The sequence below is a fragment of the Amblyraja radiata genome, chromosome 25, assembly GCF_010909765.2.
Source record: "Amblyraja radiata isolate CabotCenter1 chromosome 25, sAmbRad1.1.pri, whole genome shotgun sequence".
Taxonomy (NCBI): domain Eukaryota; kingdom Metazoa; phylum Chordata; class Chondrichthyes; order Rajiformes; family Rajidae; genus Amblyraja; species Amblyraja radiata.
This window is the reverse complement of record NC_045980.1, coordinates 21,977,811-22,001,490: the sequence shown is the minus strand read 5'-3', so window position 1 is coordinate 22,001,490 and position 23,680 is coordinate 21,977,811. Positions and strand designations below refer to the sequence as shown.

At 45.4% G+C, this 23,680-nt stretch overlaps 1 protein-coding gene across 3 annotated transcripts in view; it reads left to right on the top strand.

The window, feature by feature from the left end:
* kiaa1671 (KIAA1671 ortholog) overlaps nucleotides 1–23,680 on the top strand; it is a 137,838-nt gene that overhangs the window by 16,784 nt on the left and 97,374 nt on the right. The gene's annotated exons all lie outside the window — the stretch shown is intronic.

The following is a 23,680-nucleotide window of genomic DNA, read 5'->3' as shown; positions in this document are numbered from 1 at the left end:
TGCATCGTACTCTGTTCCATGGGAATGTTGGTGTGGGAATTTGTGTTGACATGAAGCTTTGGTGCCAAACAGAAATATGTGAGGTTTGCAATGCCTTTAACATGGCCCGTACCAGTGAGAGCACATTTCAATTTGATATTCAGCCTGCGATGCCTACTGACATAACGTAAGGATTTACAAGTTTAAAAAAATTATTTTACAATCCACATTGAAACATTCCCGCAGTTTTGAAGCAGCCCGTGTTGAAGAGATTATCCCCATTAAAGGGGTTTGGAAATGGTTCTTCATCACTGGGTTCTCTGTAGACACAGGCTGCAGTGTCTCATGTGGGCCCTATGTGTGAATGAACATCCATCCATGTTAGACAATCTCTAAAGACCCACAGTGTACTGAGGTGTCTGCTCAATGTGTGCAAGTCACTTGTCCATGGATCCTGTGGAATTAGCCAGTGTTCTCAGCCTCGCTTCATGGTTTGGACATTTTTGTGCTTGGATGAGGCCTGGGTGATGCACAGTTGAACAGGCTGTCAACAATCACCCTGCGACCAGTAAACAAATACTTGGACAGATTGTCAGGATTCTGGCTGTGAATATGAGAAGGTGACCTGGTTGTCATTTGGGAGTGATGAGGTGCTCCCATTGTCTGGAGAATACTTCCATAAAGGGGCATTAATGATTGTTTAATGCATCAGTTTATATGATCTTCATTGTAATGATTTAATTGGGGAATTGTTGCTTTTCATTTCTTTCACTGAAGATCAGGTGTAGATGATGACTAAATCAAAATGTGCCAATACCAGGTTGGTTTGGAAAACAACTTAAGATTCTAAAGGAGTTTATTCTGAACAAGTGTGAGGTGTTGCACTTTGGGAGGTTAAGTGTAAAGGGAAAGTGTGTAGCTGATGACAAGACCATTGACAACATTGATGTCCAGAGGGATTTTGAGGTCCAAGTCTGTTACTCCCTGAAAGTGTCAACACATATAGATAGAGTGGTGAAGAAGGCATATGGTATGCTAGCCTTCATTGGTCAGGCATTGAGTATAAGTCATGTTGCAGTTTTATTTTTAAAAAAATTGGCAGCATTTGGAGTATTGCATGCAGTTTTGGTCACCCCATTATAGGGAGGATATGGAGGTTTCGGAGAGGGTGCAGAAGAATGGTCCCTAGATTAGGGGGTTATTAGTTGTAGGCGGGCAAACTTGAATTGTTTTGGAAGTTGAGGGGAGACTGATTGAAGTATATAAAATAATGAGGGGCATAGATAGGGTAGACAGGCAGAATTTTTGTCTCAGGATGGAAATGTCTAAGATTAGACAGCATAGCTTTAAGGTGAAAGGGCAAAGTTTAAAGGAAATGTGCCGAGCAAGATTTTTTATATAGAGGGTGGTGTGTGTCTGGGGAGGAGGTAAAAGCAGATATGGTAATAGCTAGGAGCTTTTAGATAGGCACATGGATATGCAAGGAATGGGGGGGATATGTACCACATGCAGGCAGAGGAGATTTGTTTAAACTGGCATTGTGTTTGGCAAGGGCATTACAGGCCCAGAGGCCTGTTTCTGTGCTGTATTGTTCTATGTTCTAATTCACCTTATCTTTAATTGTATAAATTTAGAACTCAGTACATTAATCTGCTGCTTGAGAAACGGAGTGTTCAAAGTCCAGAGTTTTATAGCTCACTCTTGGTCTGCATCTTTGCTCTGTTGCAATGGATGACGTTGTGGGTTGCAACTGATAACAAAGGGATTGGCATTCAGAATACAATGTCATCACGAAGCTTCATGATATTTGCTAATCCATAGGATCGTTGCACTTTGCATTGATATTACTGGCTGCGGGTAATTTTACTGTCGGTATTTAAAGTATGAAAAATCCCTCTATTGTCCAGCTGTCTATGATCTTTTCAAATGTAATTCGTAAGGAATTACAATCCCCGCTCCTTCCACATTTCATCCTTTGCGCCTCTCCTAAAAACAGCAGAATATGTTTTGAAAGTTTCAGATGGAAGAGCGCCAGTAAATGTTAATGTTTAAGTTTTGTCTGAACTGTAACTTGAATTACAAACAGTAAACATGAAGGAACAGAGAGCAGGCAGTGAGGGAAATAGTATGGTAATATATATTGACAAGGGATGTAGCAAAACTTGGTAACATTTTACAAGCCTTTGTGCAAACACCTCAAGGAAAGGTTAGATTTATTATTGTCGAGTGCAGTGAAAAGTTTGTTTTGCATGCGATCCAATCAGATCAGATAACACTAGATGTAAATACAATCAAGCCAAACTCGGGTACAATAGGTAGAGCAAAGGGGCAGATACAGAGTCTAGTTCTCAGCATTGTAGCACACCAGTTGGTGCACATTTTTTATCGCCTTTCCTGGTGAAGAGCACTTGCCTGAGAAAGAGTCCAGCAAAGGATCACCTGACCATTTCCGGAGTGAAGCTGGGTGGACAGAAGAGGGATTTGGTGCCATGGCTTTCATTGTCTGTGAGGCAATGAGAGGCTTGGTAGAAATCGATAAGGTAATAAAGGGCTTTAAGACAAACCGCACATCGCCAGCCACAAATAACAGCTGCAACGCTGGCTGAGGGCGAGGAATCGGCCATTTAGAGCGATGTGGCTCAGATTAAGTGAACACTCATGTGATTATATTCACCAGTGAGGTCACTGAGTTGTTTGATGCAAAGGAAACGAATGGGTGTGTGATTTAGACCAGGGTGGAGTTGATCTTGATTAGCCAGAAGGTTCTGGAATGGCAGAGCCAACTTTGGAGCCGACTTCTCTCCCGCTTCCATTTGCTGTTTTGTAGCACGTTCTATATGGAGAGTGAGTAGATGAGTCTTTAAATTCATCCTTGCGGTCTTTCATTGATCTAAGAGAGAGAAAGTGGAATTTTGTTGTTGATGTGGGGTTTTTTTTAGAATGCTTTTGGCTTTTTCTTGTTCGTTTCCTTCCCTTTTTCTTTCCATCTCCCTCTTTCACCAAGTTCATGACCCCGCTCGGTGCCACAGTCCCATTGGCTGGGGGCACTGATGACAACCTCAGCTTCCCTTCTCCCCACCTGTCTCCACATCCCACTCCTGTCTCTGCCATGATACTATGTGTCCACGTTTCTTCAACAAATCTGGGAGAAAGGGCAGCTGGAGGAATCCTGGACTATTGTCACCATGTACGCTCCTCCCAGGAGATGTCTATGTTCCATTGGGACTGAGGGACAACCAACCTTCCAGCCACGTGGAGCATTATCATCTGCTGTCGCAATGGAGTTAGCATCTTGTGTTGGATAAAGATGTAGTCTCTGGTGCAGAGGGTTCAATGCCTGTTCAGATTTATACCTGGAATTCAAGATTGTGACCATTGCCCTCAAATTCTCCTCAGTTTACTGCAGACTTGCATTGCACGAGATAATATCACAATATGTGAGGGAATAATTCACAACTCAGATATTTCTGACCTTAAGGTCAGGCAGCAAATATCATGCTACGAATGTCATTGACTTTCTGGGGCTGCAATCACTTTGTGCTGAGTATTTTGGTGATATATTTAAATCCCTGATTGTGGAGAATGTAGAGAAGTTGACTTTTTATGTTTTCAGAACATGTGCTTGCAAGTAAGCTGAAAGATGAGGAAGATGTTATTTAACAAAAGCAAGAGAAAAACAACATTATTGTGAAGATAACAGAAATGGGGCTCATGGTGGAAATCTCAACAGATACTTCTTGTATTGTTGAAGAGGAACACATCTGGAGCAGTTGAGCTGGTGTTTGGAGTTTTCGGTTGACTCTGGCGAGTCCAATGACTCCTAATTTCTTAGACACACAATGCTGGAGTAACTCCGCGGGTCAGGCAGCATCTCTGGAGAGAAGGAATGGGTGACGTTTCGGGTCGAGACCCTTCAGACTGAGAGTCAGGGGTGTGGGAGACATAGAGATATGAAAGGGTAAGGTGTGAAAAGGACAGACATTGATAAGGAAATTGTTGGCCGAGGGGAAGGTGACAAGAAGACATACAATCAGTAAAATTAATCAGGATAGTGAAACCAGTTGGAGAACTAGGGACAGACAGAGAGGCAAAGCAAGGGTTACTTGAAGTTAGAGAAATCAATATTCATACCGCTGGGTTGTCAGCTGCCCAAGCAAAATATGAGATGCTGTTTAATTTGCACTGGGCCTCACTCTGACAGTGGTGGAGGCCCAGGACAGAAGGGTCAGTTTGTCATCTTCCCCTCTCGGTGTTGTGTTGGTGGCATTGAGCATCTACATAGTAATTTCCAGCCCAGTCACAGAGCTGGGCAGGTGGGGTTGTGTAAACTGCTGTGCTCAGTGGCAGTGATGACCCTGGACAGTTTCTGGTCGAGGTTGTCTGCAGCGAGGTTTGGTTTAGTTTAGTTGAACTGAGCTACATGAATCCATGTACTGGATGGGAGTGATGGAGGCTTGTGTCCCCTCGTGGGTTTCCACCAGCAGCTGTTTCTGGGAGGAGGGTAAATCTCTGAGAAATGTTTGGTATCTACAGGGTTAACATGTGCCTATTTGGAAAGTTGGCTTCAATCCAATAGTTAGCAGCAGACTACATAACGTGGGATAACTGAACAGTTCGGATGAAAGAAAATACTTTGGTAATCTGCTTCTTTGATGGTGCTAATGGTTTTGATGCAGTTAAAGGATTGATTTAAGGTGAAGGAGCACTAGTACTGTATCAACGATATCTGGAACAACTGTATATACAAAGGAAAGAATGTGAAGCAGATTGGCTGGACTAAAGGGGGAAGGCTAAGAGTGAGCAAATATTGAACAGAATGTCCATCGAACACATGTGTTGGTCAAAGCAAACTAGAGAACAGGTTAATGAAATATTTTTATTTTCTTCTGCACGTTGGTTTAAGTTGCCTTTAGGTATAATGTTTGAAGAAACCTGGTACTCGGGGAGTAGAGAAGAAAGCTGGATCTCAGAGCACAGTCTGGTGCTAAAACGATAGAACTGGGGAAAATAGAGCGGACAAGTTTCAATAGGAAACAAGGGAACCTACCAGTATTGTGCTTTTTCTCCATGTTCTTTAATTGTTCTGCATTCATCAATCCACTAAAGTCAACCTGAAACTTTGAATTCTCTACATACGAGTGCTTATGTATAGTGGTACTTGTACTGAGCTGCACGCAAAAATCAATTTTACTGTACCTCGGTACCTGTGACAATAAATTTTAATTGAACCATTGAACCTTGCTGGCAGTGGTTTGGGCAAAATTTGTAAACCTGGGAAGGACGGTCGCCATTTGGACCCTGTGGCATTGGGAAATGCTGAGGGTTGCAGGTTTTAGGCATCGAAGAGGAGGAACAAGGCTGAACAAAGGATTGTAAGACAGTACTTCAGCAAGAAATAGAATCTTTATTCGATAGCTCTAGATTAATAGCGGGACGATCGGATCACCAGCAGGCAAGGATGCAGCTTGTCCTGAAAGAACATCTATGTTGTAAAACTGACTTCAATCAATCAATTCATTCATCACATACACAATAAAGTGCAGTGAAATGAATTTTCTTGTGACAATCCAGTGTCATTAACACCAGGCGCTTTTTTCCCCCGAGACTAATTTACTCAATTTTAAGTGTCACAGTGAGATTTAAATTGATGTCTGCAGTAAACAAGCCCCCCCTCTTCCACTGGCCCTGAGTTTCCGACTGTTTCCCGTCAAAAGTCCCCTGATCCAGTGACATCGCACCTCTTCCTGCAGTAAGCAGCTCACTGCTGTTTCATCCCATGCTGTTTGGTTTATGGGGATTTCAATGCCAGTTGTATTTATCTATTAATTTCTGGTGGTGATGCCTCCCAATAGAGTGGTGCTGCTGCAGACAGTACAGGGCAGTGTGTTTTAATCGGGGGTTATTGGGTTTGTCCATGGCTGTTCCCTGTTACCCCAGCAGGCTAGACTGGAGCTGGAGCTGCTCCTCGGTGAATGCCGACCTCATACACAACACCATCTGCCTCGGCTGCAGAGCACAATGCCCTTGCGTGTGGAGTTCCTTTCAGAGGTCCCTTGGGAGAGAGCTGGGGACGATGATTAGCAGCACTTTCCATTACTCGAACAGCAATGGAGGGCTTTGATCAAAAGACATAATTTAAATCTCACTGCAACATCTGGGGAATTGAAAATCAATAAACGAATAAAGCTGGAATGAAATAACTGGCGGCAAAGACAGTGGATTGCCATAAAAGTAGATCAGCTTTACCCGTGTCTTCTCGGGCAGAGGATCGGTCACTGTGGTCTGGTCTACACATGCACTGCAAGCCTTTCTTTGACATTCTCCTTAGCTTGGTTTAATTTATTATTGTTATATACTGAGGTACAGCGAAGAGCTTTATTTGTTGCATGCTGCCCAGGCAGTGAAAAGACTATATATAATTACTATACGTGAAGCTTATTCTTTCCACACCTGATTTGGCATTGCTCGATCAACTCGAGACTGAGAAGTACGTTTCCTAAATGAGAACCCGGTGACAGTTCCGTTGGTCACGTCTCTGATGTTTAGTTGAATGGTTGAAGTCCCGGCTGCACAGTCATCACTGAGTTGAGTTTGTGTGCTGTAGTGTTCAACTTGAGTTGGCATTTATGTTGTAAATCCTGAGGCATCCCTCAAGTCTGGTGCTTCTTGTGGACCTTGTTGTGAGTTGAACTGGTCAGGAAAGAGTTAAAAGTGGGCCATTATGTCAGCATGTCTTCACGTGTCAGTCCTGATGCAAGGTCTTGATCCATGATGACTCCCCAGACGTTTCCGGTGGGATGACCCCGACGATGACCCTGACGATGACCCCGACGATGACCCTACCAGTGAATGTCAAGGATGAGTGTCAGGAATGATGACAGCCTTTTTGTCAATGGCTGGCATTGACTGCTGTATCTCTCAATGCCTCTATGACCAGTGGTGTACATGCAAGTGAATTAATTGTATTTGAGATGAGAATTTCAGTAGCCAATTTTTAAAAACGAGCTCCGATTATTAGATTTTAAATAGGAGACCAATTAATCTGTTTGGTTTTGGTTGATAGGCAAAGGTTGAGTCAGACACAGGAGAACTCTTCAGATACTGTAGACAGACACAAAATGCTGAAGTAACTCAGCGGGACTAATAGCATCTCTGGATAATAGGAATGGATGACGTTTCTGGTCGAGACCCTTCTGAAATGCTCCCAGTTCCCAGCTGCTACTTCTTGTAACATTCTACGTCTATTCTTTTAATTACTAACTTTTATTAAATACTCTGCCTTTTGTTTTTTAGATCTTAAAGTTTTTGCGTTATTTCTGTAAACCCTAACCATTGCCTTTCAATGTATTCTTTCAGCCAACTACGACTCTGCTCTCTGACTGTCATAGTTTACTTTGATTAGGTTTAAGATCTTTATTTCACAATGAAATCCATTGCTTTCAAACTCAACGTAAGATTCTATGATATTTTGTCACTCTCCTCCAAAAGCCCCTAAATTACCAGATCCAGCCCGTTCTCAGATCCAAGACAGCCTTTCTTTGAGTTGCTATCTCAATACATTAATCTGTAGACACATCACAACTAGACTGCATAAGTTAATCGTCAAGGCTGTTGCAGCTAGTTTGATTTCCCAGTCTATGTGGAAAGTGGTTATTTCACTACTTCCGTTACACACACCTCCCCATTCTTAATTTGCGAATGCCTTGCCAATATTATAGCTTCCATTGGGTGGTCTATACCTGGCCTACAAAGAACTTTTACCATGTTTTCTGCCGTTTGTTATTTCTTACCAGAAGTTAGTTATAGTTTTGTTCATTGTCAAGTGTACTGAGCTACAGGGAAAAGCTTTCATTGCTCGACCCAGGGTGAGTCTGATTGTTTCTGGTAGAGGCGGTGTGCCTCTGGTTGTAGAGATTCAGCGTGTGTGAGGTTGTGGTTAGTGTAGATACTGAGGGTGTTTCACGATCAGCCGGTGACTGGTCGGGCTGATGGGTGAAGGGTGTGTCGGGGCAACTTTCCATCCTGCGGTTAGCCACCCATCGCCAAATCTGAGGAGAAACTGGAATGGCAGAGAGGTAAAAAACCAGGCCGAGGAGCTAGTTGTTGGTCGTTGGATATTTAAGACTTCTGCATCTGGGTAACCATGGGGACCTGGTAATGGGCTGCCGTTGGCTCAACTTGTACGGGCGCTCGAGTGGCACAATTAGAGAGCCCAAGCTTCACAAAGCCGCAGATTATTCGCAATAAGCCGTTCCTCCCACACACAAAGGCAGCTTTCAGATCACTTTATCTTTCATGGACCTTTTGTGCTGTTACTCAGTTTGTTTTTTAAGCATCTGCTGGCTGCAGCAACCGAAGGAACTGGTCAGGGTTAACCGTATGATTCCTTTGGGAGGGCTTTGGAAATCTGTAGGGCCAAGGCAAGGAACCTTTTACAGGAGTGCTCAGCTTTACCCCTTCCCCACCCCCACCCCCATTAGCCTTCTCTTTCGCTGACACACACATCCTCCACCCATAGTCCTCCCCTCCCCCCCCCCCACTGCTCTCCCCTCCCCCACTCCCCGCCCCTTCTGTTAATCCCATCTGCCCCCTCCTCTAGTTCCACTCTTCCCTTCACCGTCCAGCTGCCACCTTTTGTTGTCTCTACCTCACCTCCGTTGCCACTTCCTTCCCTTCCCCACCTTGCTCTGATCTTCCAATCCGCCCTGTGTCCCAGCTAACCCTTGTCCCACTCCTCTCCCCACCACCTTATACCAGCTGCTGTGCCTCTCCTCTTTCAGTCCCGGCCTGAATAGTCGACTGCCCATTTTCCTCCATGGACGCTGCCTGACCCGCCGAGTTCCTCCAGCTCCTTTCCATTTTCGCTCGATTCCATATCCCTCAGCTGACCACAGCACAGATGTGAGATCAGCCAGCCTGGCATGTTCAGACTGTTTCCTTTCTCATCGTTACTTTTTTACATATCTTTCATTCATTGTTCTATATCTAGCTACCTTATCGTCTATATCTCTCGTTTACCTTCCCAAGACATTCAGTCTGAAGAAGGATCTCAACCGGAAACGTCACCTATTCCTTCTCTCCAGTGATGCTGCCTGTCCTGCTGAGTTACTCCAGCTTTTTGTGTCTATCTCCATGTTCGAAATAACAATGGCTCCATTGCTTCCTGCACTGCAGATATTTCTCAGGGTCCGTCCCTTGATAGTCTGACACACAATTGTCTGCATGTTTAATTGTTTTTTTAGTTTAGTTTTAGAGGTATAGCATTGAAACAGGCCCTTCGGCCCACTGAGTCCATGCCGCCCAGCGATCACCTGTGCCAAGGTTCTATCCTACACACTAGGGACGATGTACAGAAGCCTATAAACCTGTATGTCTTTGGAGTGTGGGTGGAAACTGGAGCACTCCGGAGAAAACCCACGCAGTCACAGGGGGAAAGTACAAACTGCATACAGACAGCACCCATAGTCAGGATCGAACCCAAGTCTCTGAAGCTGTAAGGCAGCAACTCTACAGCTGCACCACTGTGTTGATCAGCATCAGCATTGAGCTTATTGCCTGTTGGGGCAGGCAGTTATTGATTTATACACCAAGTATTGGTGGAGAGGAAAGGTTTCAAGGTTTTTAGAACGAAATGGGTCAAAGACGGGCAAATGGGACTGTTGTAGATTATTGTGTTGTATGTTGATCAGCATGTACGTGTTGGGCTGAAGGGCCTGTTTCTGTGATGTATGACTCTCTTACTTTTTTTTAAATAGTCCAGACTTGTATAAGATTTTAAAAATTGTGGATGGACTGTGTTTAAGTTTGTATTGTGCCTGATGGTATAAAGGAGATACATTCTGACCCCTGCAGAACAAGAGATGACTGTCTTCAAAAACAGAACTCTCCCATTTCCAAAAGTAGCGATATGGTGTTTGGTGAGAGAATACTGGTCTATAGCTGGGACACCCCCCCTTGTCTCCCTCAGCCCAGACAGTGCCAGTAAAAATGGGTAATGGCTGAGGCACAAATGAGACAGAACTGCAGAATGGCCTCTTGCTGACTGCAACCATTCTCAGCTGCTGTTTGCAACGATCAACCTGTACACTGTTTGAATTTTCACCTTCTTTGGCCCCAGGAATTTTGCTCAAACTTTGCTGTAAAACCGTGGAGTTTATTTAACTTTGGGTTCATTAGCTGCCTTGAAGCAGAAGAGCCTTGAGCGGCACTACTGCAGTTTTGACATTCAAAACAAATGTTCTGCAGCGGTGGTAGCTAATGTTCATTGGTCAGGTGTGAGAGCAGGGGGTGTGTGTGAGGGGCAGAGGGAGAGGGAGGGAGTGTGTGTGTGTCGGAGGGTGTGTGTGTGTGGATGGGGCATAGGGAGCGAAGAAGGTGGGGTGTGTTGTGTGGGAGGGGGGTGGGGGCACGTGAAGGGAGAGTGAACGCTGGCGCGCTTTGGCTGCCGCTGCTCTCTCTTCACACTGTGTTTTTGATTTTCTGTTTTTGGACTGAATTCTGTTCTTAATTTGTGTCTCTGTGATGTCTTTATTACCTATTTTATTCTGATTATATGTTTTTATTTCTATGAATCTATGTAAGGTGTCCTTGAGATGTCTGAAAGGCGCCCATTAAATAAAATTTATTATTATTATTATTATGTGGGTGTGGAGGGGGTGAGGATTTGGGTGTGACAGGGAGGGGCTGGGAGTGCATAGTGTGAGTGTGGAACGGGGTAGAGGGAGGGGGCAGGGGGTGTTGTGTGTGGGTGAGGGTGTGTTGTGTGTGGGTGGGGGTGTGTTGTGTGTGGGTGGGGGTGTGTTGTGTGTGGGTGGGGGTGTGTTGTGTGTGGGAGGGGGTAGGGGTGGGTTTTGTGTGGGTGTGGGATAGGGCAGTGGGAGGGGTGGGTTTTGTGTGGGTGTGTGATGGGCCAGAGGGAAGGGGTGGTGGTAGGTTTGGTTGTGGGACAAGGTGGAGGGTGGGGGTGGGTTGTGTGTGGGTGTGTGACGGGCCAGGGATGGGGGTGGGGCGGGTGTGGGACGGTGCAGAGTGGGGGGGGGGGGCGGGTGTTGTGTGTGGGTGTGGGACAGAGCCGAGTGTGGGGGGGGGGAGTTGTGTGTATTTTGGGCACTGTGCCCAGACAAAGCGTTAGCCTCTGATGAGCAGCAACAAAACAGCTTGTACCCTGGAGCTTTGAAGTGACAAAGCTTTGTTCTCCTTGTGAATGGCACGGTGATGTCAGCCAGTCTTTGGCTCGGAGCTGGACCTTGTTTCCTGAGGGATGGCCAATGCTGACCGCTGCGTCCAAACTCCTGTCTGATCTGGTCAGATCGACCCACACTCACTGCTGTCCGAGAGCTGCCGTGTATAGTATGTAAGTTTTGTTTCTCTCTCTGTTGACCATGTGCAATAACTTTTGTGTATTCGGGTAAGAAAACAAAGGGGCTGAAATATTTGAGCACAGACATGTGCGTTGAGACATGTCACCAGAGCAAAATCCCAGCGATTAATAAACCGGTTAAACGAACAAACCACAATAACCAGCAGCAAATGTTGGGATTCATTTTTGGAGAAAGCACAATGAACGCGTGTCGATGGTGTAAAATCCAAATGCTAAACAAGATGCTGACATATTTAATCTGCCTGCTCGTCCATGGGGTCCCGTCCGTGACCACCGGGTCTCCCTGTGACCACTGATCCATCCCCTTGTTCTGAACTACGCCCCCAGTTCCTCATCCAGTGGAAACAAACTTCCTGCATGATTGTTTAAGAAGGAACTGCAGATGCTGGAAAATCGAAGGTACACAAAAATGCTGGAGAAACTCAGTGGGTGCAGCAGCATCTATGGAGCGAAGGAAATAGGCAACGCTTTGTTGCCTATTTCCTTCGCTCCATAGATGCTGCTGCACCCGCTGAGTTTCTCCAGCATCTTTGTGTACTTTCTGCATGATAGGCCTGGCCCAACTCTTAAGACCTGGAGTTTTAGACTTTTCTATGAGCGAAACCTGCCTCACCGTATCTTCCCCTGTCCCCTAGGGTTCAACTGGATCAGGTGTATCCTTGGGAACTAATGGGGAGTGAATATAGCTTGCAGACGTTGGCAAAACGCATCCGGTGATTAGGGATTGAATGCACACATCCATAAGAATCCCAGAAATTGGGTCTGTTCTCTTTGTTGAGAATTGAGATATTTGCCCTTGTAACAGTATGTTACTTTTAATGCTTGGAATGACCTTGTGTTGATTAAAGGAACAGATGTGTTCCACAGTATCCTTTGGAAGACTGATTCCTGGACATGAGTTTGAAGGAACATTGTTTACACATCTAACTTTGTAGCCCAAATGATCCTGTACCTCTGGGTCATAATTACATGATGAAATGCTTGTGTGTGTGTGTGTGTGTGTGTGTGTGTGTGTATGGACATGAATCTTGTTGTGGTTCTTGTACGGAGACCTGCAGCCCCTCGGTGATCCGTTTGCAGTACCTGGTTATTGAAGTTCCCCGGTTTAACGCTCCTGACGTCTGAAGCATTGATCTTGTAAATAACACTTTGTTCCATTACTTGATGTCTGGCTTCGAAAATTTCAGTCATTATATCACCACCATTTATCCCTGTGTCCTGGTGCAGGTTCAAAGGAATGACTGATGTGTTGATGGGATCCACTGGTACAAATTGAGCACTTGTGAAGCAGTCATTCAAATTGGAGTCATAGTCATACAACAAGGAAACAGGCCCTTCGGCCCAGCTTGCCCATGCTGACCATGGTGTCCCATCTACACCAGACGCACCTGCTCGTGATTGGGCCATGTCCCTCCTAACCTTTCCTGTCCACGTACATACACTGTTAATTGTTAGGTACTTTGAACAGCATGATGTTCTCTGGCACACACTTTTGGGAAAAGTTTAATGACAATTTTGAGGACGTTGATTCTTGGAGCCTTTCCAGCCGGGGTGGCACCAGCAATGGCTGCCTCGCCAACAGTTTGTTTGTCCCTTCCTTCTTTGTTGTTTGTTTGTATGTGTTAATTGTATGTTTTTAGTGTTCTTTAGCATGTTTTATGTAGGGGGGGCGAGTTGGGGGAAACTTTTTCTAATCTCTTACCTCGACCGAGATGCGAGTATTTTTCCCGTATCGTATCTCCAGCCACACTGCGGCCGAACATCGAGGACTTGTCGGCCTTTGCTGGACAACGATTTCGAGAGGTCCACCGTGGGAGCCTGCGGACTTAACATCACGGAGCTCGGGATCCCTGTCGGTGATCGACTTTGGGGCTCCAACTGCAGGAGCCTGAGGACTTTAACATCGCGGAGCTTGCGGTCTTTGGTTAGAGACCGACTTCGGGAACTCCAAGCCGCAAGAACTTCGACCGCCCCGGCGCGGGAGCTTCGACCGCCCCGACTGCGAATGGTTCAACTGCCCCGACTGCGGGAGAATAAAATAGAAAGAAGATTGGACTTTATTGCCTTCCATCACAGTGAGGAACGTGGGGAATCCGCTGTGGTGGATGTTTATGTCAACGTTTATGTAATTGTGTGTCTTGCTTTTTTTTGTATAGCTGTATGGTAATTTGAATTTCACTGTACCATAATTGGTACGTGACAATAAACTGACCTTGAAGCTTGAAACCTTTCTGAACTATTCCAGTAACCATTCAATTGCTCTCGCATCATCTCTCAAGCTCTTGCCCCCATTCACATTGATCACTTTTGTGCCTTTGCTGCACTTGACTCTGCACAAAGTCTTGGGGAGATGTAGCAGAGAAACTGCCCTTTTGGCCCATTAGTTTAGTTTAGTTTATTGCCACATGTAACGAGGTACAGTGTAAAGCTTTTGCTGCATAGTAACTAGTCAGCGGAAAGACAATAAATGATTACAATCAAGTAATTCACAGTGTATCACATTGAATCTATGCTGACTATCAGACATCCACTTTGCATGAATTTTACCCCAACCCAATTTTATCCTCCCCACATACCCATCAACTGCCCCCAATTATACCTCTGCGCACCAGGGGAAATCTATCATGGCCACATTACGTAGATGCCAGCAGCAATTCATTGTGGCCAAGTCACTTCCCAACCTGAATGCTTTTGGAACTTGGGAGGAAACTTGAGCACCTGGGGAGCCCACAAGGTCCCAGGAGGAACGTGCAAACTTATCTCAGACCTGGAGCTGAGTCTGCATTCTCTCGTTGCACCACTCCAATACGGGGGTGAAGGTTGGAGAGCACTAGACTGTTCCTCCATGTTCTAACTTGTCACCTTTAACTGGATTATGCAACTGATGTTGCATAATATCCAATGTACCTATATTAATTTTGTCATGTCAGCTATAATTTGAGAGATTTGGTCACATCACAGAAACATAGAAAATAGGTGCAGGAGTAGGCCATTCGGCCCTTCGATCCAGCACTGCCATTCAATATGATCATGGCTGATCATCCAAAATCAGTACCCTGTTCCTGCTTTCTCCCCATATCCCTTGATTCCATTAGCCCTAAGAGCGATATCTAGCTCTCTCTTGAATACATCCGTCTGCTCTGTGCAAAGATAACAAGTCGAACCACCATTATAGTTCAATACAAAGTTCCTGAGAGTTGAATCAACTCTCAATCAACAGTTGAAGAAGGGTCCTTACAACAGGGGGCCAGCCGTGTACACCAGTCACTGCCCTGCTCTCAGCAATCCTCTTCGAAATACGGCACCATATTGGGTCTGGGCTTGTTTTCACCAGGTCTGCAGAAGATCCTATGTAAACCCTGTACCCACTGCCCCTCATCCTCTATGCCTAGCCTGGGAGGAAGGCCACCCTGCTTCTCTCATAAGCCTCATGTACCCAAGTTTGGGAATGTATCCTGTCAGAGACATCCCCACCCCCACCTTCCTGCAGCTAAACAGCTCCTATTGTCTCTTCCCAGTTTGGTCAAAGGGCCTTTGATCTGAAACATTATCTCTGTTTCACTTGCCACAGACATGACCAGACCTGAATATTTCCAATATTTTTTTTTTGATTTTACATTTTTTAGTTTTTGGATGCACAGTGCATGGAAACAGGACCTTCAGTCCACCGAGGCCATGCTGACCATTATTCACCCGTTCACACTAGTTCTACGTTATCCCACTTTCTCAGGCACTCCCTGCACACTAGGGGCAATTTACAGAGGATAATTAACCTACAAACCTGCACGTCGTTCGGATGTGGGAGGAAATCGGAGCACCCGGAGGAAACCCATGCATTAGTGTTTGGGGTTAGTATCGGGGAGCACCGGGAGACCCACACCACCCTGGCCACACACTCATTTCACTCCTGCTGTCGGGAAGAAGATATAGGAGCCTGGAAAATGCCAGGTCCAGGTTCAGGAACAGCTGTTTCCCAACAACCATCAAGCTATTAAACACTACAACCTCCAAATAAGCTCTGAACTACATAGACTTGGGAGCATTGTGTTTTTCTTTTTACACTATTATTTTAGTGTGTGTGTGTGTGTGTGTCCGTCCACACACACACAACTTTTTTTCTTGTTTATTTCATTGTTTATACTGTACTATGGTTACGTTGTGCTGCTGCAATTAAGAATGTTATTCAAAAACGCTGGAGAAACTCAGCGGGTGCAGCAGCATCTATGGAGCGAAGGAAATAGGCAACGTTTCCTATTTCTAAACGTTGCCTATTTCTTTCGCTCCATAGATGCTGCTGCACCCGCTGAGTTTCTCCAGCATATTTGTGTACCTTCGATTTTCCAGCATCTGCAGTTCCTTCTTTAACACAAGAATGTTATTGGTTTATCTGGGACATATGACAATAAAGCACTCTTGAAAACGTGCTAACTCCACACAGACAGTGCTCTGGCATGGTGAGGCGGCAACTCCACCAGCTGTGCCACCCTGCCGCTCCCTTATTCTCTGTCATTTCATGCACTGTGAGTTTGCACCACTGATGTCTGTAGTCCCAATGTCAGGTTGAGAACACTGATTACTTGTGGTTGGATTTGGACATACGAGCTGGAACAAAGCCACCTATTTATCTTAATTGATCTTGGTTCTAGACGACCATATGGATGTCTAACTGAAAGGCTGTTGACTCTTCTGCTGCACATTGAGGGAGGCTGTGCTGTATAATTGTGATGGATTAGTCTGAAAATTAAATGTACTACGATGGACTAATTAATGTACTACACTGCTCTGGACCATCTGGATCACAGGAACACATACATCAGACTGCTGTTCATCAACTACAGCTTGCTGTTCAACCCCATCCAAACTCATCGCCAAGCCCCAAGGCCGGGCCGCTGCACCTCCCTTTACATCTGGATCCTTGACCACCTCAGTCAGTGCGATCTCCTCACTGATCTTTAACACAGATGCCCTCAACCCCCTGCTCTACTCTCTGTAGACCCATGACTGTGGGCCCAATGCAGCTCCAATGCTGGAGAATTACAGGGGTATTGAGGAGAGAGATAGAACTTCCTAATGAGAGGGGCCACAACAACAACTTCTAGCTTAATGTCCACAAAACCAAGGAACTAAATCGTGACTTCGTACATGGGATGTCAGGATTTTTCCTTGGGTGTTAATGTCTCAGATGTCTTGCCTTGAGCCCACACATGGATGTGGCATGTGATCGAATACTAACAAATGTCCACAGATTTACTGTAGAAAGTATCCGGTCAGCGTGCATCGTGGCCTGGTACAACAACTCCAATACACAATGAATAAGACAGATTTAGAACGATATGGGCCAAATGTAGGCAGGTGGAATAAGTGTAGATGGGGCATGCTGGTCAGTGTGAACACATTGGGCCAAAGGGCCTGTTTCCACGCTGTATGACTATGATGAGTGTCAGGTTATGGGGAGAAGGCAGGATAATGGGGTTAGGAGGGAGAGATGGATCAGCCATGATTGAATGGTGGAGTAGACCAGATGAATCAAATGGCCTAATTATGTTCCTATCACTTATGACCTTATGACCAAGAGATTGCAGAGAATGGTACTCAGCCCAGTCCATCACAGGCACAGCCCTCCCCTCCATCAGACATTCTTGCCATAGAGGGAGTACAGAGAAGGTTCACCAGACTGATTCCTGGGATGTCAGGACTTTCATATGAAGAAAGACTGGATAGACTCGGCTTGTACTCGCTGGAATTTAGAAGATTGAGGGGGGATCTTATAGAAACGTACAAAATTCTTAAGGGGTTGGACAGGCTAGATGCAGGAAGATTGTTCCCGATGTTGGGGAAGTTGGTGAATCTCTGGAACTCTCTGCCACAGAAGGTAGTTGAGGCCAGTTCATTGGCTATATTTAAGAGGGAGTTAGATGTGGACCTTGTGGCTAAAGGGATCAGGGGGTATGGAGAGAAGGCAGGTACAGGATACTGAGTTGGATGATCAGCCATGATCATATTGAATGGCGGTGCAGGCTCGAAGGGCCGAATGGCCTAATCCTGCACCTAGAAGGTGGCGTCGAACATCAAGGATCCCCACCATCTAGGCCATGCCCTCTTGCTGCTACTGTTGGCAGGAGGTACAGGCCCTAAAGTCCTCACCACCAGGTTCAGGAACAGCTATTTTCTTACAACCATCAAGTGCTTGAACTGACCCTACCGCCTTAGGCTTGTTTATTTCTAATTGTGTTTAACACCAATGTCTTGGCTTTTGTTTTGCGGTCTATTTTTCTTTTCCCTGACCTTGCGGAATTTAAGAATGATGTGTTTCTGTGTGTTGTCTGAGTCCATGCCTTGTGATGCTGCTTCACGCGAGACTTCAAATGCGCCTGAATATCACGTGCCTGCGCATCCGACAATTTAACTCAATTCGATCCCCACTGTTTTTAATTTGACCATGTTTGGAAACCAAGCCTGGAAGATAAATCCAGTGGGGAATTTAGGAAACACTGCGTATCAGCTGTCGGGAAGGAGCTGTTCCTGAACCTGGAAGTTACAGTTTTCAGGCTTCTTCCCGATGGCAGTGGTGAGATGAGTGTGTGGCCAGGATGGTGTGGGTCTTTGATGATGCTGGCTGCCTTTTTGAGGCAGCGACTCCGATAAATCCCTCCGATAGTGGGGAGGTCAGAGCCGATGATGGACTGGGCAGTGTTCACAACTTTTTGCAGTCTTTTTCGCTCCTGGGTGTTCAAGTTGCCGAAGCAGGCCGTGATGCAACCAGTCAATATTCTCTCTACTATACACCTGTAGAAGTTCAAGAGAATCCTTTCTGACGTACCAAATCTCCGTAATCTTCTCAGGAACTAGAGGCGTGGATGTGCTTTATTTATAATTGCATCAGTGTGCTGGGTCCTGGAAAGATCTTCGGAAATAAGCACGCCCAGGAATTTTAAGTTTTTGACTCTCTCCACCGTTGATATAAACAGGATTCTGGGACTTCATCTTTCCTCTTCCAAAATCCACAATCAGTTCATTGGTTTTACTGATATTGGGAGCCATGTTGTTGTGCTGGCACCATTTGGTCAATCAGTCGATCTCACTTCTATACTCTGACTCATCACCATCTGTAATTCGTCCAACAAAGGTGGTGTCGTCGGCGAATTGTTGTAGGTTTTATGTAATTATTGGCGGAGTCTTGACCTCAAACTTATCCTACCAACTGTGACAAAATGTCCACAGCCCATTTGTTGAATGTGCTTGTGTGTTTACATGGGGCTATTTTATGGAAGGCACCACGTATAATGCCTGGTCTCAGTCAGTCTGGAGAGAGGTAATTGGTCATTTTGTTTCCTTGTTGTAGGATGGCAAAAAAAATAAATGAAAAGATTCCATTCTCTGCCGACAACACGCACATTTGGTGGGGCAGGGTGGGGGCTGGGTGTGTATGGATGGTGCTGGGTGTGTGTGGATGGGACAGGGTGTGCGTGGATGGAGCAGGGTGGGGTTAGGTGGGTGGGGATTGCTGACGCTGTGGCAGCAAATGTCTCCCTGCTCTACATCTGCATGTTGGTTCCGAACATGGTTTGGCCCTCTGTGTAATTCTATCCCAATCTGTCCCATAGTATCTCCTAAAAACCCCCACAAAGTGCTGGCATAACTCAGCGGAACGGGCAGCATTGTAATAGATGTCACCTGTCCATGTTCTCCAGAGATGCTGCCTGACCTGCTGAGTTACTCAGGCACGTTGTATTTTTTTTTGTAAGCCAGCATCTGCAGTTTATTGTTTCTTCATAGTTGCTCCCAATGGACTGACTCACTCTGTATTTTTAATATAAGAAGACAACCTTGGCTAAGATAGAGACAAAATGCAGTCCCACCCTTATACAACGATATTATCAGTTGCTTGGTGAGTAATCTTATAATGGATTGGGCTTTTTTTAAGAAGGTGGTTCCTATTTCTCAACATGTCGACTCAAGGGCTCTGTTTAGTAGCAAAACAGGTCTGTTTGGTTACAACTGGCTTCTTACTTGTTCAGCACAAGTATAATCCTGTCTTGATTTTTAAAATATAATTACTTTGCTTATCTGTTGTTCCAAGAATTTGCTTTTACTCTCCTAGAGTGCTGCATATTGTCTTCTGTATATTGTGCGTGGAGTTTCCATTTAAGTTTGTCGAACTTTCAAAAAAAAAAAAAAAAAAAGTTTGTTGAACTTTCAAATTCCTTTTGATTCTTTTGATGGATTTCCAGCACAGACTAAATTGCCAGAATCCATTTACACAAGAAATATGTTTCTGCATGACTGCTTTATGCTGACAGAGACGGGAAGAATGTTTTGTGGCCCTTGCTTTCAGCTTTAAGATTATTTGAATTATACTGCAGTATAGTCACTTTAAAATAGTTATTGTAATCTTTAAATATGCATACTTTACTTATACAATGGATAGTGCAGAAATAGAAATTCAAAGGGATGAAGGACAGAGCTGTTTGCTTAACAGGGGATTCATTCTGACTGGCTTTTGCTCAGTTTATTGTTGACTGCTCTGCTTTGCATCACCTGTACATTCAGGAGCAAAGTGAAATGTTCTAGAGAGACAAGCTAGCCATCAGTGCTAAGTGAAGCATTTGGTGATTATCACAACATCTTTGTGTACTCGTGATGTGTTGGTGGATTTGCAATCCCCATTTTAATGAAAAACTGTGTCTAGCTGCACCATGTATTTGATTAAATCTCGCAGCAGTCTGCCGTCACTTGGCTAGTTTTGAGGGCTTTTGTTCAGAAAGTGAGGCAATTGTTGTATACTTCCTCTCTTCCTCAAGCTTGAAGACTTCATCTCTTCATCTTCTGTGGTCTTCTCTAAATAACAATTTTTCATGCAAGTTATCAAAGGAAAACCATGTAGGTCAGAGGAGACTGAACCAGGGATGTGGACCAGGGAGGAGACTGGCCCAGGAATCGGAGGAGTGAACTAGCAGCTGATTGTAACACTTCAGGAAGGAGTTTCACAGATGCAGTCTGTATTGTTCCAAAGTTCACTGCAGTTTGGCAAGCAGTCTTAGACTGGTCATAGTGCTACAACACTCAAACCTACCTTGTGTAAGCCGACCAGACAGACAACATTACGGTAAAATAAGTCAGACTATTAATGGTGGTAAGCTCTGAATGTTGGTGGAATATTGTTTCTAGGAGGTTAAACTGCTTAAACGACATCAACGAGTGCTATCTCTGATATTCTCTCTGTCTCTGTCTCTGTCTCTCTCTCTCTGTCTGTCTCTCTCTGTCTCTCTCTCTGTGTCTGTCTCTCTCTTCTCCCACCCCCCCCCCCCCTCCCCCGGGTGTGCATATGTCTCTGTGGGTGGGTGCCTCTGGGGGTCTGTGTGTCAGTCCCTGTCTTTGTGGGTGTGTGCCAACCCCTTTGTTTCTCCCCCCTCCATCTGTGGATCCTGGGGTGGTTGAGGGTTTTCGAATGGGATCCACAAACTCTGCCAGAGGTGGGTACAATGTCGGACAGAGAGGGGAATGTGTGCCTGAGATCTGCAGTTCCTTGTGTCCACTAAGTGCACCTGACGTGGAGGTAATGATAGATGTGGCCAGTTGGAGCTGCGTGTATGAATCACCTCCAGGAAGTGATAACAAATATTATTCTTGTCAACCTGGGCTAACATTGTAAAATAAATGGAAGGTTGCTACTAAGGAGAGGCTGGAGCGATTTGTACAGAGGGAGTGACATTCAGGATATGCTGTGTCACATTTTCCATTGTTGGGACCTTTGTTCTCGAGTTGTAACCTCTGCCCCTCCTTGCCAGAGATGTCTTTGCTCCTTGCTGTGAAATCTCACAGATGTGTGTGTGTATTCTTGGACAAAGTTCTGAATTCTTGTTTTGCTGATAGTTTGTCATTTAAAAAGCCACAGCTGAATGGGTCCATTTCTAATCTTAAATCCACATTTCGAGTTACTTTTGTAGATTTTATTTTGGTGAAAAAGTGTGTCACAAATAACGGTGGATCTGAACACAAAATCCTTTCAGTAGATCAGCAGCACCACTGGACAGAGACATGGAATTCATGTTTCAGGTGGAAGGCCCCTCATTGATTCACACAGCACGGAAACAGGCCCATCAGCCCATCTCCAAATTGGGGAAGCGATAACTGATTGCCTTCTCGCAGTTTTTAAGAATATGTACAGTGAATGTGGCGCCTGGATTGTCTTTGAAATGTTAGTGAGCCAGTAACTCGTTGCCCTAGTTGTGCTTGGTTCAGGCAGTGAGCAATGTGTGGCACAGTGCGGTAGGCCCACCATGCGGAGCCACATCATATCCCCTCTGCTGCCTGTCCCGCCACAACCTGTGGAGATGTGCAGACTCGACACATGGCGACAGTGTGTCTCAGCATCTGATGGTCGCAGATATTCCCTGTGAGCACACCCTCCCCGTCGCTAATCCCAGCAGTTTCCTTTGTGTCGGACCCCTGCTTTCGAAACGTAAACACCCGTCAGATTTGTTGCAATGCTCAAAGCAATGAAGCTTCTTGATGTTGGGACATCATTATGGGAAGACCTAGAGCAGGAGAGGACCAGTTTCCTGGCCAGTCTGTCACGGTTATGGAAGGCAGTGGGACCCAAGCTCAGGGCTCTGGGATCTGATGTTCCCTCTGTGTTCAGCACTGCATGAGGCAGCCCATCGAAGGACCTTTAGAGCTCGGCTCAGTCTGAGGAACAGGCCTGATGGTGAGAGGGGCCTGGTGGAATAGTGACCCCACTCAGAGTCCAGAGAGATCTCAGGATCATTCAGTTCATCCAAAACTTTGAAAGCGGAAGGGGATTGATATTTCTGCGTGTGCAGACTTTTAACGTTTTCCTTCCTTTCACAATTCCTCGATGTGATGTTAATTTGGGTGAAGTGCCTGAGGCTCCCTCTGCTGGTGGTGAGAAAAACACCAAGCACCAAGCTACCTCTGACCTGGGGCTTCCTCTGGTGTTTGTTTTCTTTTGCACAGATACCAGTGCTCGAAAAACAAAAACTTTATTAAAAATCCTTTGAGAAAAATTGAAGCGGTTTCAACGGCAGGCTGTTAGAAACATAGAAAATAGGTGCAGGAGTAGGCCATTCGGCCCTTCGAGCCTGTACTGCCATTCAATATGATCATGGCTGATTATCCAACTCAGTATCCTGTACCTGCCTTGTCTCCATACCCCCTGGTCCCTTTAGCCACAAGGGCTACATCTAACTCCCTCTTAAATATAGCCAATGAACTGGCCTCAACTACCTTCTGTGGCAGAGAATTCCACAGATTCACCACTCTCTGTGTAAAAATGATTGGTAGAGCTGCATCAGCTATATTTCTATGTAGAGCTGTCCCCCCCCCCCCCCCCCCCCCCCCCCCCCCAGTGCCAGAGGCTCAGGTTCAATCCTGACTACGGGTGCTGTCTGAGTGGAGTTTGCACGTCCTCCCTGTGACCTCCTGGGTTTGCTCCGGTTTACTCCCACATCCCAAAGGTGCGTGGTAAGTTAGTTGTCCTGGTGTGTGGCTGAGGCGTGGAATCGGGGGGAGTTTTGTCGGGAATGTGGGAAGGAGGAATTGTGGTGGGTTAAATGTGAAAGTGATGTTTGATGGTCGGCATGGACACGGTGGGCCACAGTGCCTGGTGCTGTGCTGTATCTCTCTACCACTTTCACATTTTGATTTTAAAATTCGGTGATTGTGGATCTATAAAAAGTGTTCTTCCCAAAAGCATTAAGTCATAAACTCAAAGAAAACCTAAACCGACAAAGAGACAATGATATAAAATGTGAACCCTCTCTCACAGGTGCTGCCTGAGTATTGTTAGCAAAGATCTTATAGCAGAGGATCCGCTATAGGATCTTTGGTTAGCACTCTCTGTTTTTATTTCAGATTTCCAACCTCTGGAACTTTGATCTGGTTACATTTCTAGGTGTAGATCGCACTCGAGGTTGAATCGCAGGGAATTCCTGGGCTATGTTTGCTGGAATATCGTTCAGTGGTGTTGAATCACCGGTTTATAAAGCCACTCGATTCAATTAAATATTTAATGCTACAGGTCGAATATTGAAGGGGAAGATGAAGATTTTTGAAAACCACTTTGTAAAATTGACTGAAGATAGACACAAAAAGCTGGAGTAACTCAGCGGGCCAGGCAGCATTTCTGGAGAGAAGGAATGGGTGAGGTTTCGGGTCGAGATCGTTTTTAGGACTAGTTTTCACCAGTCTGAAGAAGGGTCTCAACCCGAAAACATCACCCGTTCCTTCTCACCAGAGATGCTGCCTGTCCCACTGAGTTACTCCAGCTTTTTGTGTCTATCTTCGATTTAAACCAGCATC